Source organism: Macrobrachium rosenbergii, chromosome 4 (genome assembly GCF_040412425.1).
Source record: "Macrobrachium rosenbergii isolate ZJJX-2024 chromosome 4, ASM4041242v1, whole genome shotgun sequence".
NCBI classification, from domain to species: Eukaryota; Metazoa; Arthropoda; class Malacostraca; order Decapoda; family Palaemonidae; genus Macrobrachium; species Macrobrachium rosenbergii.
The window spans coordinates 67,575,082-67,589,998 of NC_089744.1; positions in this window are offsets into that span (position 1 = coordinate 67,575,082).

Consider the following 14,917-nt stretch of genomic DNA (forward strand, 5'->3'; position numbering starts at 1 on the left):
TACGAGGTCAGAGAGAGAGAGAGAGAGAGAGAGAGAGAGAGAGAGAGAGAGAGAGAGAGAGAGTGACGTGTTACTGTCATGCATAATATATAATATTTATTTGGTATTATCTCCTCATCGCTTTCACATGATTTCGAATCTCTTCTCTTTCTCGTGATTATGAGATGGTTTTATAACAGATGATGGTTTTATAATTGATGGGCCGTTGCACGAATTTCCCATCCTTTTTCCTTTAGTTCAGTAGATCTTTCTTCCCTCAAGTTTTCTTCTTAATTATACCTCATCTTGCTTTTACTCTACCTCTCTCCTTTTTTTAAAATCTGCTTTGATGTCTCCCAATCGATCTACACTCATCTCTTTATCTTATTCAGCTGAATCATCTATATTTTATCGGATTTTTTCCCCCTATTGTTTCTCGTAAAGTTACTATCTATAAAAATTTACAGAAAAAAACAAGGACACTCTTTATAGATCCATTAATTTCTTCTATTTAGAAAGTCGACTTTCGGGGGAAGTTAAATCATAACCCTACTTTACAAAGTCGTTAAATTTGATAACTTGTCCCGGAAACTTTATTATATGAAAAGTTTGTCAATTATTATCTCCTCGCAGGAACGATTAGTGGCACGACTTCTAACGTGAAATGTATATATAGCTTTTTATATCATAGCCCGAGTTTCCATTTTCCAGGAAAAAATCTTCCTTGTATACCGGTTCATGAACAAAGGGACAAGCACACAAACGTACACACATACACACACACATACACACAGAGGTTAGAATTCTCCCCTGCCTCACTGGAGAAAAGAGCCGGATTTGATTTCCGCAAGAGAACAGATTTTGGAGCGGTCCGTTTTGAAAACTATCGTGTCTATGTTTACCTAGGCAACGAATTAGGCACCTAATAGTTGTTAACCACCGTGAGGCTTAAACAGGGTAAAGAAGATAATGAAGTAACAAAAACATTTTCTAAAACATGTGTGTGTATATATATATATATATATATATATATATATATATATATATATATATATATATATATATATATATATATATATATATATATATATATATATATATATATATGTTACAGTCAACATGCGTAATCAGTCATTACGCGTAATGACTGAAATTTCAGTCATCATGCGTAATGCACTTAGGGACATTTGATCCCCCCAGGAGCTAGTACTAAACACGGCAAAATACATTTGACCCCCAGGGACTAGTACTAAACCCGGCGAAACAGTGTAGGTGACTCACTGTTTCGCCGTGTTTAGTACTAGCTCCTCGGGGGATCAAATGTCCCCTAAGTGCATTACGTGTGATGACTGAAATTTCAGTCATTACGCGTAATGACTGATTACGCATGTTGACTGTAACATATATATATACAGTATATATATGGAAATGAACACATGGGAACGTGAATGTCTTTTACTGTAATACCACAGTGTAATATGAATATAAGAAGGCCCATAAAACACTATTTGAATGATGCAACCATATATTTCGAGCACTTCCTTCTGTGCCCCTGTTTACTGGTAAAATATGGACAGATGAAATGTTACAGTAGTATATATACAAATGTTCACAGAAATAAATTTATGACTCACCACGGGACCGAATCCCGGTCTTTCGAATGAGAGCCCAGGGCATTAGCAATTCGGGCACAAAGGTCATAAAAGGAGTTAGAACCTACTGTAGGTGCTGACGTACCTAAGGCTTTTCCCGGGCAGGCGACTCAGGCCTAACATACCAACGAATTTTACCCAACTCCCCGACCCATAAGCGCTCGAATTGCTGACATTTCATTCGACTTCCCCCTTTCACTGTGAGATATTATGGAAATGAACGCATGGGAACGTGTTTCACAGAAATAAAATTCTGACTCACCACGGGACCGAAACCTGGTGAAACACGTTCCCATGTGATCATTTCCATAACACCTCACAGTGAAAGGGATAAGTCGACTGAAATGTCAGTGGGGAGTTGGGTAAAATTCGCTGGTATGTTAGGCCTGAGCCGCCTGCCCGGGATAAACCTTAGGTACGTATGTACCTAGGTTCCAACTCCTTTTATGACCTTTGTACCCTAATTACTAATGCCCTGGACTCTCACTCGAAAGACCGGGGTTCGGTCCCGTGGTGAGTCAGAAATTTATATAAATATATATATATATATATATATATATATATATATATATATATATATATATATATATTTATGCATACACATACACATATATATATATACATATTATATGTATGTATATACTGTATATGTGTATTATATAAATATACGGTTTCCCTTCCTTTGTAAGGTCACCAGCTTCATTTTTTTCTACAGAGGCTGTAACCCGTTAGAGTAACTTACCTTAGGGGCACTGTACATATTGCACACCTTAGGTCAACAGAGGCACAATGGCTCTTTCAGGAAACGAAATCGCTTACCGGCCCCCACCCCCGCCCCTGGGATCGACTTCAGGATTCTTACCGGTAAAGTATTGCCGGTCACAGGTGAACCACAAGAACCTTATCTATTAAGTATTTCTATCTATCTATCTATCTATCTATATATAAAATATATATAAATATATATATATATATATATATATATATATATATATATATATATATATATTACTTCCATCAGTGACTTGCACAGGTATAGCAAAGTCCAAAGGATTGAAATGACAAAAATGAAAAGCTTTTGTTTTATTTTAACACATTTGATGGGTACAATTGTACCTTGAAATGTGCCGAAATAAATCGAAAGCGTTTGGTCCTTCGTATTTAAATTTTTATTGCACTTTTGTGGTCCTAATATATATATATATATATATATATATATATATATATATATATATATATATATATATATATATATATATATATATATATATATATATATATATATATATATATATATGTGTGTGTGTGTGTTGGGGGCACGCGTGTGTGTGTATGTATGGATGTGCATGTCAGTGTGTGTGTGTATGTACATACATATAAATATAAATAGCTGGATATTTATATTAGTGGAAATTTTCAACGTAAATGATGTGCGTGGAATAAATCTACATTTCTTCTACAACATAAGTAAATTGCCATAGAATAGAGGAGTACTATTTATGGATTACCTTAGTAATACTTATCATCATAAGCGTCGCTAAAGAAGTTAATTTCTTTGCAAATTATTATAAAGAGAACGCGCAGTATAATAATTTAAATCACATTTACTGTTTTTTTAGTTACGCAATTTATAGTTTTGTGCAGGGCATAATTACCTATAATTATTCTCAAACATAACTAAAGAATATTTTCCACAAGAAAAGGTTGAATGAGAATGAAGTAACTTACGAATTAATTTAATTAACCACTGAAGCTGAATTACCCGAAATAAATGACTGGATAAACCAAAAGTAGAAATTCGCTAATCAATATATTAATATGTTAAAATGTCACTCAAGACGACATTACTGTCGACAATGTGCAAATAGGAAAACAGAAGAAGAACCTCCCACCACGTCATGACGGAGAGAGACACAAAATGTCGGCAAAGCCCGAAATCGAAGCTGCAGCTCCTCAGAGCATCGCGGGCTCTCATCTAAACATGTCTACCGGAAGCGTGAGTCAGGCATAAAGAGCTTATAACTTCTGGGAGCGTATTTTCCCGCACGCAATTTTATTAAAAATCGATGCGAAGAAGCCTCCCTCAACTTCCCTTCACCGTTTGCTCTTGAATTTGCTCATAAATCAGGGCGTCAACGGCCTGAAGTAGAGGTAAGGCGCGATATCGGGCGTCGTTTGGAGGAGGAGGAGGAGGAGGAGGAGGAGGAGGAGATGGAGATGGAGAGGAGGAGGAGATGGAGGAGGAGGAGGAGCCATTGCCCTTCATTGTGGACCCTTGTATGAGAAGACGAAAATATTTCCATATCTGTCTATCCATCTATCTATGTGTATAAATAAATGTGTATATATATATATATGTATATATATATATATATATATATATATATATATATATATATATATATATATACACACACACACATACAAACATCCAACATACACCTGGTCCAATTATTCGCGCTCTTGAAAAAATGGTGTCTTACAAGAGACAAAGACCGTACTATGAACTTTATTTTTGTAATAAAAGTATAGTGCTCATTTTTATTTCACTAAAAGGGCATGAAATTTTGATAATTATGAACCTCAAATAGATAACATTAATTTCACTCTTTTATGGCAGGTGTCATAATTCCAGTATGTGAACAGTGAATACTATTTGTGTGTTTAGAGACCTTCATATAATTCTGGGGCAGCCTCCTTAAAGAACGTGCGAGGATAATATCCTAACAAACTGGTGGTTTTTTCACTACCTCAAAGTTAAAATTATTTTAATTATTTAGAATTAATCGTTCTGTCGTCGTATAAACGGCTTTAAAAGGAAAAAGGACAAATTTACACGAAAACTTTGTTTATCTTTTAATGTATTTTAGTTCAAAATTAGCCGTAATATAACAAAAATAATGATATTTGCACATTATATTGCACTCCATTTTTAAAACATGTTTGGTAAAACATTTCAGCCCGCGATACAGGTAAATGCTGGTGTATAATAGGATGTTTACCAACGAAACAGCCTCAGAAACAATAGAAACGAAATCCGTGGGATTTGTAATATTTGGGAGACCAAACAACACAGCAGTTTCACGAGAAGCAAGCAAATGTTTTCAAGAATAGATAGATAGATAGATAGATAGATAGATAGATAGATAGATAGATAGATAGATAGATAGACAGATAGATAGATAAGCATGGGGGCGGGTTTTGGCTAAGTTACCACAAAACTGTTGGCCTTGTCTGAGCAAAGAAGGAATGCTAACCTCGTGTCGTTTTCGTCCCCTACAATTTTCCTTCTGAGTGTTGGCGCAGAAAAATAATAGTTTCCCGCTTGTAACCACCTCCAGTTGTTATATAACACTTGTACGTATCACACCAAAACGCTTACACGGCTTTAAACGTTTTTTCTCGTAAAATAAAATATATCTGTGCTATCCAGCAATGCCTCATTCTCTTTGCTTTCAGGCGAAACATGTTCAAAAAGTGCAATATTGGAAACGCTGGTTTGGGACCTCCATTGCTTTCACACCGAATGTGTTTTGTTGTTAGCGCGCACTTTGTCAGGGCAAAATTCGGCAAAATAATTTTCGATCTTGCTCACGGTTAGAATTTAGATACTGTGCAAAACATATTGCTATTGCTCACTGGTGACATTGTCAAATAAGCAGATATTTTCGTAAAACTTTTTTTTCGCTATTACTCTTTGATAACTTTCTCAAATAAATAAATGTTTATTTTAATTTGTAAATTTTTTAAAGGAAACACCTTTACTTTCTCAATCGAAAAAACTGTGAGAAGAAATGTTTTCTCCTCTAATGAATAAATGAGAAAGTTTATAGCAATCGTAATATCCGGGAGCTGATGCGTTTTGTAACAGTTATTAAAAACGTTTTGGAAAACTGAATTACTCTTAATTGTTGATTATTGTTAAAAGGAAAGTTTCTATCTTTCCAACAAGAGACAGAAGGCAAGAATCAAAAGTAAAAATTTTTATTGGGACCTTAAAGGTTAGTTTAAAACTGATATCGCTTATGTAGGCTTACGCTCTCTCTCTCTCTCTCTCTCTCTCTCTCTCTCTCTCTCTCTCTCTCTCTCTCTCTCTCTCTCTCTCTCTCTCTCTCCGCATATATACATATATATGTATATATGTAAATATATATACATAATGTGTATATATACATACACACACACACACACATATACACACACACACACATACATATATATATATATATATATATATATATATATATATATATATATATATATATATATATATATATATATATATATATATATATATATATATATATATATATATATATATATATATATATATATGTTACAGTCAACATGCGTAATCAGTCATTACGCGTAATGACTGAAATTTCAGTCATCACGCGTAATGCACTTAGGGGACATTTGATCCCCCCAGGAGCTAGTACTAAACACGGCGAAACCGTGAGTCACCTACACTGTTTCGCCGGGTTTAGTACTAGTCCCTGGGGGTCAAATGTATTTCGCCGTGTTTAGTACTAGCTCCTGGGGATCAAATGTCCCTAAGTGCATTCCGCGTGATGACTGAAATTTCAGTCATTACGCGTAATGACTGATTACGCGTGTTGACTGTAATATATATATATATATATATATATATATATATATATATATATATATATATATATATATATATATATATATATATATATATATATAATCTGTATATGCAAGCTCATAGTTCGATAAAAATGGGTTACGGCTTAAAACATGGAAGGGTGTTTCAGAGAAACACTGCAGTAGCAGTGGTAGCAAAAAGTCGGCAGAAGCAACGCGTAATAAAGTTATCTGCAATAATGGTGGATCTAGAAGTTAAAAATGTGGAGTGAGAAAGAACGCGAAGCCGAGCAACAGTAGCTGAAGAAGCGCTAACAGCTTCTGAAGAAGTAATAACATCGATAACAACGGTAATGGCCTATAAAAGATGTTGCAAAATATAAACAAAGAAAAGAGAAGCAGAATAGGCGCCTGAAGATTGGCGACTGCAGCATCATTTCTAGCAGAATAATCAGCAAAACCACCAGCAGTAACAATGACCTATAAAGATTAGCAACACTAACACACTTTCCCCTTCACTCGAAATAGACCTTCTGACGTCAAAGGAAACGCTGATTCTACAGTCTTGGCAGATGATGGCTGATTTTCAGTGAAATTATTATTCTCTTTCTTTCTCTTCCCTTTTTTGTCTCTCTCTCTCTCTCTCTCTCTCTCTCTCTCTCTCTCTCTCTCTCTCTCTCTCTCTAATGCCCTGGCGTTGTTACATTCCTTGGAATCCCCGAATAAAATGTCAGGGCTTTTCACTTGAAAAACCGGTAGGAAAGCGGTGCCTATTCAGGAAAGATTTTCTGTCAATAACATTTATGTACAATATGTGCCGTGCTCTGGCACGTCACAGTAGATATAAAGAGAGAGATTATGAAAAATGAAAGTTTGCAATAGCTGAAGAGAAAATTTTTGAGACTAAATAGTAAAAATGGAAGTTTAAAATATATATAAACTTAATAACAGTTTATTCATATTTATTCATCAAGCATCATGATCTTTATTCTGGATATCGAATAGGTAAGAATTTAAGAGTGTTTTTGAGATATTACCATAAAAAATTACTCTGAATATAAAGCGTTTGGCAAACAATTATCGACTGTTTTAAATAAATAAATGCGAATATCAAGGAAATAAGAAAACTTGCATAGAAACTTATAATTAGAAAGACACAAATGTTTCTTTGTAACTTTATAACTGGAAATCATGATCACACTCTGATATTTCCACGCCGGAAAACTGAAAATTCCAAAATGAAAAACAATTAGGAAACTTTAATTGGCAGGACGTTTTATTTCGGGGTGTTGTATTTTTCTTACCGAATCATTTGTTCATAGCACTATGAATCGTTACGTCACTTTTTTAACAGAATGCTTCGAAACCGACTATTTTTTACAATTCTCCTCACAAAACATGATCACAGTTGTCTAGCAAATTAATACACTTTTTCAGCGCATGATTATTTAAAGGTGTGGACTGAATTCCGATGACACAAAATGAATAATAGTAGTGGTATATGATCGAAAAAAATATTAACGTATTTTGGAAGATTTATACGAACAGAAACTGAAGGAAAGCTCTCATTAAATGCTACCTTAGTAGAAAGAACATAATGTTATAATACAGCATGACATATCTGAGTGTGATTCCAGTTTGATTTCAAATTTTTAACTAGAGATGAGAGAAACGTATAAAAGATTGGGCAAGGTATATAACTACTTCTTCGTTAAAGGAAAAGTGATAGGACTGTTGGAATTATAAAAGCATAACCTAGTCTTTAAAGTAAGTTGTAAAAAAGTATTTCGACTGAGGCAGTAACGCAAGTGTCAGAAAAGCTGGAATTATAAATATAGAATCTTGACAGTAAAGATATAGAAAAGCCTTAAACAGAATGACATTCAAGCAAATAGTAAGTTACAAATTATGTCTGGTGTAGGTGTTAATTTGTTGACAATGCTTAGGTTTTATAATGCTACTAAGGAGTGTGTTGGAGGCATTCAAATGGCAGATAGACTTTTTTGATATCTTTAATGTCAAGTTCATGGAAGATGGACGAGAGTAGTAAAAAGAAAAGATGTGGGTGCAAACTTCCAAGACTTGTAAATGGATCATGAATGGTGCGTGGTAGTCGTAGTTTGAACATGATAGTGTTTGTGAGTGATAAAGAATAGCTGGTGCAGAGACTGGCGAGTGTTGAAAGCGCCCATTAGAGTATAACATGTAACTAATATCTTTGCTGCTTATGCACTTATTACTGTCTTTGTGCTTTCATATTTTGATAAATAACGTAAGTTGTGCTTTGTACTTTCCTTCAAGTTTCTCCCCATCTCCCCATGCTAACAGTGCACGGGCCCTAAGCAGATTTGCAAGGCAGAAAGCATTTCCCTCTCTCTTCCTTTTGTACACTTTGTTAATTTCGTCTTCCTTACCCACAGCCATCAAATCAGCAGCGGAAGTGCCTCGATGAAGAAGGACAAATCCATGGCGGGAGACGCCACCTAAGAGGATGTGAGCTGCAGCAACGGGCGTCCCATTAGCCTCTGTAGTTAATGACTCTAGCAGCTGGGCAAAGGAGGGCAATTGATCTAAGCAACACAAGGCAGCAGCCTCAGGCCATGGGTCGTTCCTTGTCCACTGATGCCGATCAAGGTCAATGGTGAGTTCAAGGTCTACTTTGTCTTCTACCTCAAAATCGTTAGAGCTGAAACGACCCTTCGTCAATGAAAAGATGTTGAAACTTACTACACAAAACCTCACTGGGGTAGTATATTCGTCCACGCATCCTATGGAATTCTCTTTTGGTTTGTTAGAATCCAGAGGTCCACACTAAACCCCTTACTTCCTTTGACACATACCATATCAAGATGCCTTTGGGAAAGACCCCATGCTGGCATATGGCTGGCGCATTAACCAGGTACCACCACCATCCGATAGAAGACTGAAGAGCAATGGCGTGAAGCACAGAGCCACAACTCTCAGGAGGAAAGCTCCTGTTGTCATCACTTTCTTTACATTTGATGAAGGGCAAGGGCGACATAAAAGCAACGCCGGCTGTGAAAGTTGAGTGTTGAGAGAGTTAACCTGACAGTAGTAGAGAAAAGGCTAGTAATTTTAGGATGTGCCGGAGAATAATTAGAGAATCAACCGGGGAGTTGATTTTGCGTATAATCATTAATGTAATTACGTGAGATAGATAAGAATTTAAATTTAATGAGAAAGATACGAAGGTGCTTGAATTGTGGAAAAGATAATGCGATGCAGTACATTACTGTGTAACGTATAGATAATTTTAAAGAAACCCATACCTATACATGAGCCGAGGAGCCTATATGAATGTAGCCATGCACCAGACATCCGTTATGCCTGTTATACTCATAGCCCTTAAATATTTTATTAGACGCCCAAAGTAGCAGTCTTTTGACAGGCTTAATCGTAAAACTCCCCAGCAGAATTTATTTGTTTCGTTGGTCGCATCTCTCAAACAACCATGGCTTTCATAGGCTTTGATTAACACTTGCCCACCAAAACTGTGCCGCAACCTGGATTGGTTTCCTAATTAAAGTACGAATGCTCATCCAGATACTCAAATTCAGCGGGAAGTATAATAATTACTTTTACAGACTGATGTCATAATTTTATCGGCTAAGTTGGTCTATTTTCAAAACATGCCGTGGATAATTGTTCACGACTTTGATAGCTTTAGTACGCACATATACACGTTCAGTTCATTAGCTGAGAAATTAAAGGATGGTCGTGCTTTAGCACGTCGTAAATTGAATTAAATGGGCTCAAGTGTAACTGAGTTGGAACTGACCTGATTAGGAAAAGAGGTAACCCAATATTCGGGTATACAAGAGTGTTATTCTTAACCAAAACAGGTTACACGTATATCACTTCCATGTGCCCAGGAGTCGATCTCACGAGCAAGTCTCACGCACCGAGGTTGGCGAGATAAAGTCTCTGCTAGTTAAAAAAAAAAAAATGGTAACATAATTCCAAAGTTCGAACACAGTGAAAATTTTTTCATGTACCACAAGCACGCTGTATATTCCTGGGTACTGGCTACGATGCTAGAGTTTAAGGTCGAAAGGTATGATCCCCTGTGTACATGCGTCAGCAACAAACTAATTAAAATGTAAAGTGAAAGTGTAAGTAAGTGCCTCTCGGAGGACTTTACGTTAACCGAGACGAAGCACGGTGTCGTAGTTGGTTATATGAATTCTGTATTGTTGTTAGTGGCTGATGCTCTTCAAGTTATTTGTGTTCCTTTTCCAAGGGAAGAAATTTAACATTACTGTGCAAGTCCTGCCATAGCACTATATTTTCTATCCATAATGGTTTATTTATTCAGGGTTAATCCGCTAATTTTCATTTCAATAACACACCTTACGTGTTATTGATTTTCATTTTTAGTTTGATTAAAGGAGATTTTTATTATGTGTTTTTTTCATTCTTTTGTTCTTAATATGGACAGAGCGGTTGGACTAAACTGGTGAATATCTCCCACCATTATACACCTCTATTCTGTATGCTGTGTGTTGATGAGTTTGTAAACGCAACTGATACCTAAATGAATTATACTTTGCTGGCTGTGCCATTAAAACCATAAAAATGACAAACTACGACTTTCATTTACCATTTGCATCCTATATTGCCGACAAGCCTTGAAAAAGGGCATGAGAGAGAGAGAGAGAGAGAGAGAGAGAGAGAGAGAGAGAGAGAATGACCAATGAATCATTGAAGGACTTGATGCATTTTATTTTCAAAGCCTTGCTTACGAATTGTCAGGCTTTACCTCTCAAACATCATCCCTTTCAAAAAAGCAAAATCCTTACAGTGAAACACAACATACAAACACATACACACACACACACACACACACACACACACACACACACACACACACACACACACACATATATATATATATATATATATATATATATATATATATATATACACACACACACACAGTATATGCGTGTGTGGATGTATGTATGGGGAACATATTGCATGAATATACAAAAGCTGTAGACACAGCGCAGAATATACATCAATGTTGTATGGCTAGCGTAAAAGGCTTAACGCTTCCAGCGTTTCCCTTGATAAATAATGACTGTGCGTGCCAGTACTTTTCTAATAAAGGGTCGTTCGCAGAGGAACAAGATGACAGTTACTCCCCTTGAGGCACCAACAACCCAACTCTTTCTTTCCACCGTCCTCATAACACTTCTGATGACTCTACCTTTTTGTTATCTTCTCTCATTTTTCGTACACTTTTCTCTTTCCTCCTTCCTTGTAAGAACTCTAAGTAACTCTACTTTTGTTTCTTATCACTAAATTCCCCATTTTCCCTGCACTTCTCTCCCTCAGTTAACTTGCAGCAGACATGAAATACAGACATTTCGCCTTAATAGTCTCCATTATATTCTTTTATATTTACATTCACAAACCTAAATGGTTTGAAAAACTATTCAAATATTCTATCGGAAATAAAATGTTTTTGATTCCTTAGGTATTTTTGTCCTGTTCTACAACTTTTGAAAAACTGCTTCTACCCTTCTGATCTTTACATACAATGCTCATATTCAATCGCTCTACTATCACAAACATTTTGACCAAAAATCCTTATTCAAATTTCATTCTTCTACTAGCATATTAATGGCCCTTACGCCGTACCTGTTCCATTTAACCAAAACCTTACACTTGGCAACGTCAGATTTCAACGTCATTCTTTGAGAAAAAATTCAGATTCTTTCATCGGTCTCTGGAGCACCTCCTTGTATTTACATTTTCATGCAGTACCATCTGAAAATAGCAGGCAGCCATTCCACACTGCATCCACCCCGCTCTTTTGAACGTCAAACCTGCGCCCACGTTTACAATTTTCCACCTCATTTATATATTATACAACCACGGAGTTATTTCACACACCGAGTGTTATTTGTTGGAAAATGTAAAATGGTCATATATAACGTTACAATTATAAAGATGCCAAAAACACTCGAATGTCACTTAGTGAATACAGACTGGTTCACTAGGGCACCTATATCATTGTGTCAGAGTCTCCTAGTGTCCTCGTTCTAATATCTGTCTCAATAAACTAGATGATTTTTTGTTTCCTGTAAGAATAGGAAAATTCACTATTTTAAAGTTAAACTGCTGAAACTAGAATCTGGTGTACTCACAAGAGTGAACAAAGAAAATAGCGCGAAAAGGAGAAACGAAAGAGAGTCTGTGAATCTCTTCCAGCTGAGTAAGTCTTAAGGCTAATGCGTTCAAATGCAATCTCAGCAACTTCTCACACTGAAATCCTTTAAAAATTCCCAACACTTTATTTCGTTCCTTCATGGACGTTAAAGCTTAATTTATTTTCTTCAATTTCTCTAACTGGTGGAAGATGACGCGTGGGTAGACCATCAAAAGGTTTAGCAAATATCACTTTGAAAGAGTAAATAATTCCTTAGGTGGTATTCTTTCATTACAAATTTGGTATATTGCTTCAAGAGTTTATTCTAAATGCGATGTACTTGACTGGGGATTCGTGAAATTATATGGGAACATCATCAAACTTTTCACAACGCGTGATGGTTTGTACATATCAATACCCAGAATACAAACTAGAGCGCGCTTGTCGAAACGTCAGAGGTAATAAAACTAAAACACAGGAAAACTTTATATGTCCTTTGAAAGCTTGATACGCCAGCTATACGCTGATGCAAAGAAGACAATAAGAAGAACAGAGAAGACTCTATGTAAATTGAATGCCGTAGAAACAGCCACTATTTTCAGAATCTTCTTCTTCTTCTTCTTCTTTTAACGTGCTTTTTTCCCATTTTTGTATGGGGTAAGCACGATGCCTTCTTTTGAAGGACTTTTGATTTGGCTTTGGGGTAGACCTGTAGTCTCGATCGGCTGCCCTGCCTGACATCGCTTAGACCCCGGTAGCGTATGTTTCATGTATCATACCCGACCCAACGCCCTTTCTTCCCAGCAGCGAGAAGTTGTTGCGCGGGTAGGGCGAGAGTTCGTGACGTGTGAGATGTTTGTTATGTTTTTAGAAGGTGTTGTAATGGCTTTGTTTTGTGTGTGTATTTAGTCTGTAACACCCATTTGCCTTTTAAGCAAACCTATCCGTTGATTACATATATAATCCCGGGATGTCTACACGGATAGCAAAGTGTCTGCCTCTCTGATCAGTCGGCTGCGGATTTGAACCCGCGCCACAGACCTCTTACGAAGTCCGAGGCTGCTGCTGTAACCGACTGAGCCATCGAGGCTCTCCACAATTTTCAGAATATAAACTATTATTATTATTATTATTATTATTATTATTATTATTATTAACAACGAAATAAAAGTCACCTTTATATTTCTGCAATTTAATACATATAACTTAATTAAAAGATTATACAACTAGAAACTATTAAGAGCCCTCTCAGCTGTCATTTAAAACTCATGTGAATGAAAGCTGAGAACTGTATGATTTTTAATTCAGATATTTGTATTACATTGTAAGTTCATATTTATTAATCCTATTCCTCCATCTGGTTATCTCTATCATTCTGATACGCTATTTGTGAACCCCTATAATAACGGTAATATGAAAGATGTTCACGCTTGTATGTGATATAATTTCACACATTCACATGTATATATATACACACACACACACACACATATATATATATATATATATATATATATATATATATATATATATATATATTAACTTTATCACATACACAATTGTTCTGTGCATTAGTAGAATTACTAAAAGGACCTCATTCAAACTGGATGGTATCTAATGTAGTGTTTATTCCGAAAAAGTTACAAGCTTTCTTGGACAAACAGTCCTCATTATCAAGTATCCGTACAACAAACACTCCATTAGATACCATCCAGTTTGAATGAGGTCCTTTTAGTAATATATATATATATATATATATATATATATATATATATATATATATATATATATATATATATATATACACAAATATATATAAATAATCTCAAGGGTATTTGGTAGTAAAAACTTACATAGTTGAATGGCTCTTCATAGAATCGTAAAATTTGTCTATTTTTTTATGTCCGGAAAAAATAAACTTCTTTTCAAATAAAAACAGCGCCTTATAGAGCATTTTCAAGCCCAGAAACTGCACATAACCGTCACATATTCCTGAAAAATTTTTCCTTTCGCTTCCACATTCATTCTCGTTTTCTACTCACTCGGCACCGGTTTTGGAGACTCTGGCCAGAGTCTGACGTCACTGAAGTATTTGTCAGGTCAATTCAGTCCACGTCTCCCTTTTCTCTAGTCCAATGTAAGAGATTACGTTGATCGATCGAATCGACTGATCGAGAGAGAGAGAGAGAGAGAGAGAGAGAGAGAGAGAGAGAGAGAGAGAGAGAGAGAGAGAGAGAGAGTTGGTCTTTTCACCGACAAGAATTTTGATAAGAGTGTAGACTTTGGCATAGTTGGAAACGATTACCATTATCATTACATTTTACTTTATACCATTATTTCTCGAAGTAAAATATTCACAAGCAAGTTGATATCGATGACATAAATAAATGCTAAGAAAAGATACTGAATCAATTTAAAATGTATAAGCCATTAAAAGCAACCGATATTTCAGTCTCCAAGCAATTTAAAAAGCCTCCAATTTTTAAAAGCAAAATAAATTATC